We start from the raw sequence: 12459 nt of genomic DNA on the forward strand, positions 1-12459 counted from the left end.
CGCGTCCGGCCTAATTTTGTATCTTTAGTAGAGACGGGGGTTTCTCCATGTTGGCCAGGCTGGTCTCGAACTCCCGACCTCAGGTGATACACCTGCCTCGGCCTTCCAAAATGCTGAGATTACAAGGCGTGAGCTACCGCACCCGGCCTTTTTTTTTTTTTTCCGTAGCCCAGGCTAGAGCACTGTGACGTGATCACGGTTTACTGCAGCATCGAACTTCTGGGCTCAAGCGATCTTCCTGCCTCAGCCTCCCGAGTAGCTGAGACCACAGGTGCGCGTTGCTGTTTGCCTAATTTTTAACTGTTTTTTTGTTTGTTTGTTTTGTTTTGTTTTGTTTTTTAGCAATGGGGTCTCACTATGGTGCCCTGGCTGGTCTGCAATTCCCGGGCTCAAGAGATCCTCCCGCCCCGCCTCTCAAAGTGCTGGGAAGGCCCCTTCCAAACTTAAGTAGAGGTAAGTTGAAAGGTAACCAGAGAAAAAGTTTTCTTTGAATACCGAGATAAATTAGGGAAATCGCCAGAGAATGTGGTGCTGAGGGAACACTACTAAATTACACCACATAGACTGGAGCGAGGCTGGTTGAAAGGGCAACCGGACGGCTTAAAAGCGGGGCAGGGGAACGCGAAGAGACAGTAGAGGGACTCGGAGACTCTGGATGAAGAGTCAGGGATACGCAGGCTTCGAAACCCGCCCGGCCGCTACACCCAGGGCGAAAGTCCAGCGAAGGGCGGCAACAAATCTCAGGGAGCAACTCCTGGCGTCAGAGAGGCAGTACTGGGAGCAGGTTATGGAAGAATCCGGAAGCAAGGCACTGGGCGCGGTGAGGCCATAGGCACAGAGTCCGACAACCAGCAGCCATTGCTGGCCTCACCTCGCCCCAGAGCGAAATTAAGGGCGCGCCCTAACAGCTGACTCAGTCGGCGTGCCGCGTCTGCCATCGTCTCCCGTGCCTCCGCCACGGGAAGTAGTCCCCGGCCGCACCAACTCCAAAGGAAACCAAGGGAAGGTGCCCCGAGTCAGCGCGTAGGTCCCGGCAGCGGCGATCGCGCAGCCAATCCCTAGAAAGGAGGGCGTGGCTATCTCGGCCCCGTGGATCCCTCCGCTCGTGCTTGCTTCGCTGAGGCCGAGGAGCCGCCATTTTGGATGCCGAACCCTGATTCTGAAGTCGGTGTCTGCTGTGTTCACGGCAGGATTCGGTTAGGTGAGTGTGGCATCCTAGGCGTCAGAGGTCTCCTCTTCCTCTTCCCTCTGCGCTCCGGACTTAGCGGTCTCTAACTAGCGCTAGGGCCCGGGATTCAAACGACTTCGGAGGGGGCAGCTGAGGAGAAAGGGAAGGATCGTGGGAGTAGGGGTCAGACCGGGGGTCAGGCCCTGGAGGGCCCGCGGCGTAGGAGGCTGCCCATGCCTGGGTGGGGGGGCGTGGCAGGACCGCGAGCGGCTCGGAGGCAGCTAGTCCTGGATACCCGAAGCCGCTTAACTTTCCCGTAGTACTCTTGCCCCGAGGTGTATCTTCCCTGGGGCGGAAACACCGCGGCCTCGGCGAGGGCTCCTCGGCGACACTCCTACCCTGTCTTTTCTGGCCTGGAGAGACTTCGGGAAGGTCGGGGCCTCCAGTGCCGCGAGAGGCAGATGCCCCCGAATCCGGGACGCTTCCAGTGGGCGGGGTGGCCTCCTGGGCTTGTTCCTGGGCTGGGGGGCCGGACTTGGGTCCACTTTGGCCGGAGAAAATTACATTTTCTTTCGTTGAAGCAACGAGCGGCCTCTGCCCGCTTTCTCGGATCCCTGCCTGTGTGGTGAGCGATCTTGGGAGGATCCTTGCGCCTCTCCTCTTTGTTTTTGTCGGCGCTCCTCTTCCGGGGTGCTGGAGGTGAGCTCTTGGAACTCAACAGCGTAAACTTTGATTAGGGTCGGGACCCAGGAGCTGTAGGTTTAATTACAAAAGACACAGTAGCTTCACTCTCTGTCGTAGTAAACTTAAAGTCTGGTCTTAAACAGATCTTTAGGGGAAATTTGAATTTTAAAATTATGTGTAATATTTTAACTATTATGGAAAATTTCAAGCAGACAGGAGTACAATGAATCCTCTCCAGCTTCAAACACGATCAACTCTTGCCTAATCTTGTTTTATCTATACCCCTCCTATGTCTGTATTTTTCTAATTTAACAAAATAATAGTTGAAATATATACGTATATATTTCCCTCTCCTTTCCCAGTAGAAGCTTTTTGGCTTTTGTACTACAAGTCAATAGTTTGTGGGAAATTTGCTTCCTAAGAACTTCTGGGATAGGGGGACTTGATAATAGTCATTAGAAGATAAAAGTGGCCAGATGTGGTGGCTCAGCCCTGTAGTCCCAGCACTTGGGGAGGGCTAGATGGGAGGATCACTTGAGCTTAGGAGTTGGAGACCAGCGTGGGCAACATAGCAAAACCCCTACAAAAATAAAAAATAGCCAGGCGTTGAGGCCCGCATCTATAGTTCGGGAGGCTGAGGTAGGAGGATTGCTTGAGCCTGGGAGGTGGAGGCTACAGTGAGTCGGTAATTGCACCACTGCATTCCAGTCTGGAGGACAGAGTGAGACTTTCTTTTTTTTTTTTTTTTAAAGACAAAGAAAACACTTCCTTTGTTTTGTTTTTTGTTTTGTTTTGGAGACGGGGGTCTCACTTTGTTTCCCAGGCTGGAGTGCGGTAGTGCACTCCCTGCAGCCTTGATCTCCAGGACTCAAGTGATCCTTCCGCCTCAGTCTCAGGAGTAGTAGCTGACACTACAGGCCCACACCTGGCTTTTTTTTTTTTTTTGGTCGAGGTGGGGAGGGAGAGATGGAGTTTCTTTTTCTTTTTCTTTTTTTTTTTTTTGAGACGGAGTCTCGCTCTATCGCCCAGGCTGGAGTGCAGTGGCGCGATCTTGGCTCACTGCAAGCTCTGCCTCCCGGGTTCACACCATTCTCCTGCCTCAGCCTCCTGAGTAGCTGGACTACAGGCGCCCACCACCACGCCCGGCTAATTTTTTGTGTTTTTAGTAGAGACGGGGTTTCACCGTGTTAGCCAGGATGGTCTCGATCTCCTGACCTCGTGATCCACTCTCCTCGGACTCCCAAAGTGCTGGGATTGCAGGCGTGAGCTACCGCGCCCGGCCGAGATGGAGTTTCTTAATGTTGCACAGGCTGGTCTTGAACTCATGGGCTCAAGTGATCCGCCCGAAGTGCTGCGTTTAGAAGTATTTTGAATGCCCAGTGTTAGTGTTACATTTTTTTTTTTTTTTTTGAGACGGAGTCTTGCTCTGCCGCCCAGGCTGGAGTGCAGTGGCCGGCTCTCAGCTCACTGCAAGCTCCGCCTCCCGGGTTCACGCCATTCTCCTGTCTCAGCCTCCCGAGTAGCTGGGACTACAGGCGCCCGCCTAGTCGCCCGGCTAGTTTTTTGTATTTTTTAGTAGAGACGGGGTTTCACCGTATTAGCCAGGATGGTCTTGATCTCCTGACCTCGTGATCCGCCCGTCTCGGCCTCCCAAAGTGCTGGGATTACAGGCTTGAGCCACCGCGCCCGGCCTAGTGTTACATTTTAAAGTCATCTAGTTTTGTATATCTTATTTTTAAAATAGTGTTATTATTTTGTCCAAATAAGTTTTCATTCTCCCTCTTTGTTCCTATGTCACTGACTTTTAAATTATAAGGAGCTCCAGAATCTCTGTCTCTAGCTTATTTGATTTAAGCTCTGGTTCTTATAAAATCAGAATGAAGTCCCAGGGTTTTACAATAAAACTAGAAAAAAGAAAGAGTACTACAATTAGTCATTCCAAATTCAGGAAAAGTCATATGCCCATGAATACTTATTTCAGCATTGTTTATGTGATACACATGTCAAAAGTTTGGAGAATTGATAAGAAAATTATTACTGAGTGGAGGCCGGGCGCGGTGGCTCACGCCTGTAATCCTAGCACTTTGGGAGGCTGAGGCGGGTGGATCACCTGAGGTCAGGAGTTTGAGACCAGTCTGGCCAACATGGTGAAACCTGGTCTCTACTAAAAATACAAAAATGATCCTGGAGTGTTGTTGTGGCCTGTAGTCCCAGCTACTCCAGAGGCTGAAGCAGGAGAACTATTACTTGCCCGAACCTGAAAGGCGGAGGTTGCAGTGAGCTGAGATCATGCCACTGCACTCCAGCCTGGGCAACAGAGTGAGAATCCGGCTCAAAAAAAAAAAAAAAAAAGGAAGAAAATTATTACTGAGTGGAATATTAGACAGCGTCTATTACAGGGTTTTAGACTGTAACAAGATACGATGAGGATTCTATATTGCTTGGTCCATGAGTATAGCTTTGTAAAAATATGCTTTAAGAAACACTCTTGGCCAGGCACCGTGGCTCACGCCTGCAGTCCCAGCACTTTGGGAGGCTGAGGCAGGCAGATCATTTGAGGTAAGGAGTTCGAGACCAACCTGGCCAACATGGTAAAACCCCTTCTCTACTAAAAATACAAAAATATTAGTCAGGTGTGGTGGTGGGCACCTGTAATCCCAGCTACTTGGGAAGTCAGGGCAGGGGAATCATTTGAACCTAGGAAGTGGAAGTTGCAGTGTGCCAAGATTGCACCATTGCACTCCTGCGTGGGTGACAGAGTGAGACTCCCTCTCTCTCTCTCAAAAAAAAAAAGAAACACCTGGGACGGGGCACTGGCCCATGCCTGTAATCCCAGCACTTTGAGAGGCCGAGGTGAGCAGATCATGTGAGGTTAGGAGTTCAAGACCAGCCTGGCCAACATGGTGAAACCCCCCCTCTACAATAAATATAAAAATTAGTTGGGCATGGTGGCAGGCACCTGTGATACTTGGGATGCTGAGGCAGGAGAATTGCTTGAATCCAGGAGGCGGATCCATCTTGGGCCACAGAGTGAGACTCTGTCTTAAAAAAACAACAAAAAAAGAAACTCAGGCCGGGAGTGGTGGCTCACGTCTGTAATCCCAGCACTTTGGGAGGCTGAGGCAGGTGGATCATGAGGTCAGGCGTTTGAGACCAGCCTGGTCAACATGGCGAAACTCCGTCTCTACTAAAAATACAAAAATTAGCAGGGTGCCTCTTCTCGCAGCTACTTGGGAGGCTGAGGCAGGAGAATCACTTGAACCCGGGAGGCGGAGATTGCAGTGAGCTGAGATGACACCACTGCACTGCATCCTGGGCAGCAGAGCAAGCCGCTGTCTCAAAAAAAAAAAAAAAAAAGAACACTTGGTAAAAGTCCCAATGAACTTTCCATAATGTTTTTAACTCAATTTTATTGAGAAAGAAGATAAAGATACTTTGGTAATAATGCCTGTGCATTTCAGTATTTACAGCTTCTTCAAGAAAATTTTGATGGTCTCTGAATTCTGAAGCTTTTTTTTCCTCTGAATAACAAACACATGATGCTATTGATTTTACAGTCTTTTTTAAAATTAAATTTTCAGTCTTTGGCCAGTGAAATTTGATTATAGTGTGAAAATACACAGTAAACTTTGTGCCACTTGTACATGTAATGCTTCTAAAGGAATTGGACCACCAGGTGTGGCAGCTCATGCCTGTAATCCCAGCACTTTGGGAGGTTGAGGCAGGAGGATTGGTGAGCCCAGGAGTTGGAGACCAGCCTGGGCAACATAGCAAGGCCCCATCTCTGCTAATAAAAAGTTTTAAAAAGATAAAGGAATTGGGCTGTATTATTTTGGAGATGTGTCTTAGCACCTCATTGTGTCTGTTTCTACTCTAACGTCACATCTTCATAACTAATACAGTGGTCATACCTAAATTTGTTTGAATTACTTCTTTTATAAGAACATAAAAAACACTCGGGCCGGGAGAGGTGGCTCACACCTGTAATCCCAGCACTCTGGGAGGCCAAGGCGGGTGGATCACCTGTTGTCAGGAGTTTGAGACCAGCCTGGCCAACATGGTGAAACCCCATCTCTACTAAAAATAGAAAAAATTAGCTGGGCCTGGTGGCAGACGCCTGTAATTCTAGCTACTTGGGAGGCTGAGGCAGGAGAATCACTTGAACCTGGGAGGCAGAGGTTGCAGTGAGCCGAAATCGTGCCATTGCACTGCAGCCTGGGCAACAAGAGCAAAACTCAGTCTCAAAAAAAAAAAAGAAAAAGAAAAAAGAAAAAGATCACATACATTTCAAACCCAAAAGCTTTTGTACGTATTGGAATGTCTGTAGCCACTCTTGACCCCGCTGTCTCCTCTCCTCACTTCATACTTTTAGAGCTACAAACACTGAAGTTGCTCCCGTAGGAAGTCTTTTTTTTTTTTGGCTACTTTTAGCTACTACTACTTTGAATTGAGCTTTCAGGATCACTACCTCTGGGCAGCTTCACTATTTTGGGCAGCAGTTCTGATTCCTTTCCTCCCCCAAATATCCTAAGAGGAGGGACTCAGTCCACGGTTTTACTTTGATTATTCAGGATGCAGAGGCTGTCTAGCTCCCAAAGTCTCAGCGAGCTGAGCGATAAAAGAGGAACGAGATGGGTTTGCTGTGCCAGTGTTAAGAATTGAAGTAAAGTGAAGGATTGGGCTGCTGATGCCTGTGTGACACTAATGAAAATAATGGTGTTACACTAACAAAGATAAGTATATTTATGTATATAAGCAGAATACTGAGAACTAGTATTGTCACTAGTTCAGAACCATTTTTTAGGGTTTATGTTATAATTGCTTACTTGTCTTTTAGTTGTTTTTATGTCAGCTATACCCATTTGGTTGTGAGCCCCTTGAAGGCTAGGGAATCTCTCATTTGAATGTCTGTTGTAGACAGTGGCTTAGCACAATGCTCGATAGTATAGCACTCAACAAATACTTGGTGAGTGAGTGAATGACAGTAAAGATGTTGAAGTACACAGTGATATTAGAGTAACCTCTGAATCCCAAAAAGAATTTTACATTACTTACTGTACAATGTTAGTATGTGATGTGTATGTAATCACATATGTATAAAAATTGGTTTATATGTTTGTTAATGTATCTATAAATAGTAAACGTTAACTAGAATATTTTATTAACTTTTAGGTTATTATCTCTAAAATTAATATTCCTGATCATACAAGATAACAAAGTTTATGTTATGTTTAGCTTTGAAAACAGGTTCAAATTCTGAGACAGTGATTAAGTCAGTCTTTTGCCTTTTTTTTTTTTTTGAGATGGAGTCTCACTCTGTCGCCCAGGCTGGAGTGCAGTGGCACAATCTCGGCTCACTACAAGCTCCACCTCCTGAGTTCACACCATTCTCCTGCCTCAGCCTCCCAAGTAGCTGGGACTACAGGCGCCTGCCACCACGCCTGGCTAATTTTTTGTATTTTTAGTAGAGATGAGGTTTCACTGTGTTAGCCAGGATGGTTTCGATCTCCTGACCTCATGACCCGCCCACCTCGGCCTCCCAAAGTGCTGGGATAACAGGTGTGAGCCACTGCGCCCAGCCTAGTCTTTTGCTTTAAATTCAGTTTTAGTCTAATTTATTTAATGTATTGGTAATCATTTAGGATATATCCTTTAGTTGTTACTTTTGTGATTTACTGTCATTGTCTTTAATGATTAGTTTCTTTGTAAGATGGGGATCTGTTGAATAGGAGTTGAAAAATCCTCAGTACGTACAAAACAGTTTAGCAAATTGCTTTTCTTTCCTTAAATCTAAAGCAAAACTAGATTATGTAAGTTCGTAGAATTTTTTAAAAGCATGTGGTTTTTAATTCAGTTTTCTACTAATTAACATAATACATGAGTGACAGCTTTGTACAGAACACTGTGCTAGGCAGTGTGGGGGTGACAGTGACATGTAAGAAACAGTTGAAGTCTTGCAGTGAGATTGAAACAGATTAATCAAAGTTGTTAAACCGGGGGAAAAATATATAAAGCATGCCTTAAACATTTTATTTTAACATAAAACACACAGAAAGGCTAGCTAATCTTTAGATGAAGAGCTAAGACTTTTTAAAATATGGGTCCGTTGACTGGAATTTATTTAACAAATGTTTACATGGTGCTTACTGTGTACATATAACACAATGTGCTAATTTCTTTACAAATTTTCATTTAATTCTCATACCAGCCCAAGAAGTGTGAAGGTTCATGTAATATTGGTACTAATTGTCTTTAGATGTTTGATACAATTTGCCAGAGAAGCCACTTGGGCCTGGATTTTCTTTTGGAATGGTTCTTAATTTTAGATTTAATTTTTTTTTTGAGACAAAATCTGGCTCTGTACCCCAGGCTGGAGTGCAGTGGTGTGATCTCGGCTCACTGCAACCTCCACCTCCTAGGTTCAAGCAATTCTTCTGTCTCAACCTCCCGAGTAGCTGGGATTACAGATGCCTGCCACCACGCCTGGCTAATTTTTGTATTTTTGGTAGAGATAGGGTTTCACCATGTTGGCCAGCCTGGGTTCGAACTCCTGACCGCAAGTGATCTGCCTGCCTCGGCTTCCCAAAGTGCTGGGATTATAGGCATAAGCCACTGTACCCGGCCTAGATTCAGTTTTTGTAATAGATACAGTGCGGCTATATTTTCTATTTCTTAGTGTCAAATTTAGTAAATTTGAGTTTCTGAGGGATTTATTTCATTTTATTGTTGAATATATAGATGTATGTTGGTTATAATATCCCCTTTAAACGTCTTTAGAATCTGTAGTGATACTCACCCTTTGATCCCTGATACTGATAATTTATATGTTCCTTTTATTTGTGAATTTGTTATATAGATATGTCAGTTTTTAAAAAATAGTTTTGAAGAATCAACATTTAGTTTCCCTGATTTTTTTTTTTCTATTTCTTCTTCAATTTCATTGATTTTTTGCTTTTTGTTGTTTGTTTCTGCTTACTTTGGTTTGATTTTGCTCTTTTTCTAGTTCCTTAATGTGGACGTTTAGATTAGTAATTTGAGACCTTTCTTCTGGAGAGACAGGGTCTTGCTCTGTTGTCCAGCCTAGAGCGCACTGGCATGATCATAGCTCATTGCACCCTCAAACTCTTGTGCTCACTGCCTCAGCCTTGCAAGTAGCTGGGACTCCAGGTGTGTGCCACCAAGCCCTGCTAATGTTTTAATTTTTTTGTAGAGAATGGGGTCTTGCAATGTTGTCCAGGCTGGTCTCAAATTCCTGGCCTCAAGTGATTCTCTCCCCTTGGCTTCCCAAAGTGCTGGGATTAGAGGTGTGAACCACTGAACCTGGCCTCTTCTTTTCTAATTAAAACCTTAATGATACAAATTTTTCTCTAAGCACTGCCTTAGCTACATACCACAAATTTTTGTTAAATACATATATATATGGTTTTTTTTTAGTACAAATCTTTAAAAAATTTTTTTTTCACTTGAAGCTTTCTCTTTGACCTCCAAGCAGTTTATCCAGAAGTATATTGTTGAATTCCCAAATGTTGAGATTTTCTGTTGATTTCTAGTCTAATTCCATTACAGTATTCTTGGTATGACTTCAGTTCTGTTTAATTTGGGGTTTGTTTTCTTCTTTTTAAAAAATGTAATATAATAGAGATGAGGTCTTACTGTGTTGCTCAGGCTGGTCCCTTGGCCTCAAATGATCCTTCTACCTCAGCCTCTCAAGTAGCTGAAGTTACAGATGAAAGCCACCATGCCTGGTCCTATTTAATTTGTTAAGTTTGGTTTTAGAACCCCAGGTGTGTCCTGCATTCATGAACGTTCCATGTGCACTGCTGTGTTTGGTGTATGTTCTATAAATGTCAATGAGATGCCATCAGGTGGTGGTGGTGTTCAGTTCTGTGTCCTTATTTGTGTTCTGTCTACTAGGTTGATCAATTATGGTGGGAGGTATGTTGAAGCTTCTAACTATAATTAATTTGTTTATTTCTCCTTTCCTTTGTGTTACAGTTTTTGCTTTGTGTTTTTCAAGCTCTGTTGTTGGGTGCATTCACAATTAGGATAGTTGTATTTTCCTGGTGACTTCACCCTTTTATGCTTATGTAATGTCCTTCTGTATCCCTGGTTTTCCTTTCTCCAAAGTCTGTCTGGTATTAATGTAACCCCTCCAACTTTCTGTTTGTTTGGTGGTGGTGGTTGTTTTGAGACGGAGTTTTGCTCTTGTTGCCCAGGCTGAGTGCAGTGGTGTGATCTTGGCTCGCTGCAATTTCTGCCTCCCAGGTTCAAGCGATTCTCCTGCCTCAGCCTCCCAAGTAGCTGGGATTACAGGCTCATGCCACCATGCCTGGCTAATTTTGTATTTTTAGTAGAGATGGGGTTTCGTCATGTTGACCAGGCTGATCTTGAACTCCTGACCTTAGGTGATCCACCTGCCTCAGCCTCCCAAAGTTCTGGGATTACAGGCGTGAGCCACTGCGCCCAGCCTGTTGTTTTGAGATGGGATCTTGCTCTGTTGCCCAGTCTGGAGTGTACTTGCACAAACATGGCTGTCTGCAGCCTTGACCTCCTGGGCTTAAGCAATTCTCCCACCTCAGTCCCCCCAAGTCGCTGGGACTACAGGCACATGCTACCATGTCCAGCTAATTTTTTTTTTTTTTTTTTTTTTTGAGATGGAGTCTCCGTTTGTCGCCCAGGCTGGAGTGCAGTGGCGTGTTCTCGGCTAACTGGAAGCTCTGCCTCCTGAGTTTACGCCATTCTCCTGCCTCAGCCTCCTGAGTAGCTGGGACTACAGGTGCCCGCCACCATGCCCGGCTAACTTTATGTATTTTTAGTAGAGATGGGGTTTCACCATGTTAGCCAGGATGGTCTCGATCTCCTGACCTCGTGATCCGCTTGCCTTGGCCTCCCAAAGTGCTGGGATTACAGGCATGAGCCTCCGCGCCCGGCCGCTAATTTTTATTTTTAATTGTAGAGATGGGATCTTGCTCTTAGGCTGGTCTTGAACTCCTGAGCTCCAGCGATCCTCCCACATCAGCCTCCCAAAGTGCTGGGATTACGGCATGAACCACTCTTTTGATTAGTGTTTGCATATATACCTTTCCTATACTTTACTTTTTAAACTCCCTACATCATTATATTTGAAGTGAGTTTCTTGTTGACAGTATATAGTGGATCATTTTTTGGTTCATTGCCACAATATCTGTCTTTTAATTGTGTTTATACCATTTTCATTTAATTATGTCATTTTTGAATGTTTGAGTTTAGGTTTATGTTTTATTATTTTCTATCCTCTTATTTTTGTTTCTGTTTCCTGCTTTTTGGGCTATTTGAACACATTTTAAAATTCCAGTTTAAAATGTTTTTGGTTTTTTTTGCTTTTTTTGTATAGTGTTTTTGTTTGTTTTTTTTGAGATGGAGTCTCACTGTGTCACCCAGGCTGGAGTGTCGTGGCGTGGTCTCAGCTCCCTGCCACCTCCGCCTCCTGGGTTCAAGCGATTCTCCCGCCTCAGCCTCCCAAATGGCTGGGACTATAGGTGCATGCCACCACACCGGGCTAATTTTTATATTTTTAGTAAAGACAGGGTTTTACTATGTTGGCCAGGCTGGTCTCGAACTCCTGACCTCGTGATCCACCCGCCTTGCCCTCCCAAAGTGCTAGGATTATAGGCGTGAGCCACCGCGCCCGGCTGTATAGTATTTTTTAGTGATCACTCTAGGGATTACAATAGATGAACTTAATTTTTCTTTTCTTTTCTTTCTTTCTTTCTTTCTTTTTTTTTTTTTTTTTTGAGACAGAGTTTCACTCTTGTTGCCCAGGCTGGAGTGCAATGGCACCATCTCAGCTCACTGCAACCTCCACCTCCTGGGTTCAAGTGATTCTCCTGCCTCAGCCTCCCGAGTAGCTGGGATTACAGGTGCCCACCACCATGCCCAGCTAATTTTTTGTATTTTTAGTGGAGATGGGGTTTCACCATGTTAGCCAGGCTGTTCTCGAACTCCTGACCTCAGGCGATCCACCTGCCTTGGCCTCCCAAAGTGCAGGGATTACAGGCATGAGCCACCGCACCCAGCCGAACTTAACTTTTCATAGGCTACTTAGAGTCATGTTTTTCCACTTCTCATGGAACATGAAAACCTTACTATTCTATAGATGATCTCTTTACCCTTCTTCCCTTTATCCCATAATGTTGTGGTTATCTTATATATTACATTTACATACATTGAAAGCCCTATCAGACAGTACTGGTTTTGTTTTTAATTGTTAAACATATTTTAAGAGACTTGCAGAGCCATCTATAACCAGATATTCGCCATTTCTGTAACTCTTGCTTTATAATATTCCAGTTTTCCTTCTGGTTATCACTTCCTTTCTACATTAAAAACTTCTTAGCAATTCTTTTTTTTTTTTTGAGATGGCGTCTTGGTCTGTCACCCAGGCTGGAGTGCAGTGACGCCATCTCTGCTCACTGCAACTCTGCCTCCTGAGTGCAAGCAGTTCTCCTGCGTCAGCCTCCCAAGTAGCTGAGACTGCAGGCGCCCGCCACCACACCCAGCTGATTTTTTGTATTTTTAGTAGAGACGGGGTTTCACTGTGTTAACCAGGATGGTCTCGATCTCCTGAC

At 45.0% G+C, this 12459-nt stretch overlaps 1 protein-coding gene across 3 annotated transcripts in view; it reads left to right on the forward strand.

The window, feature by feature from the left end:
• The first annotated feature begins 1071 nt into the window (after nt 1–1071).
• The window catches only part of IST1 (IST1 factor associated with ESCRT-III), a 34543-nt gene continuing 23155 nt past the window's right edge, over nt 1072–12459 (forward strand). For 2 of the 3 annotated variants that reach the window (XM_010354085.2, XM_010354084.2), the window contains exon 1: nt 1072–1201. The gene's annotated coding sequence lies outside the window, so the exon portion shown is untranslated. The remainder of the gene's footprint in view (nt 1202–12459) is intronic. The other variant, XM_010354083.2, reaches the window with a different exon arrangement.

The sequence above is a fragment of the Rhinopithecus roxellana genome, chromosome 20 (assembly GCF_007565055.1).
Source record: "Rhinopithecus roxellana isolate Shanxi Qingling chromosome 20, ASM756505v1, whole genome shotgun sequence".
Classification (NCBI taxonomy): Eukaryota; Metazoa; Chordata; class Mammalia; order Primates; family Cercopithecidae; genus Rhinopithecus; species Rhinopithecus roxellana.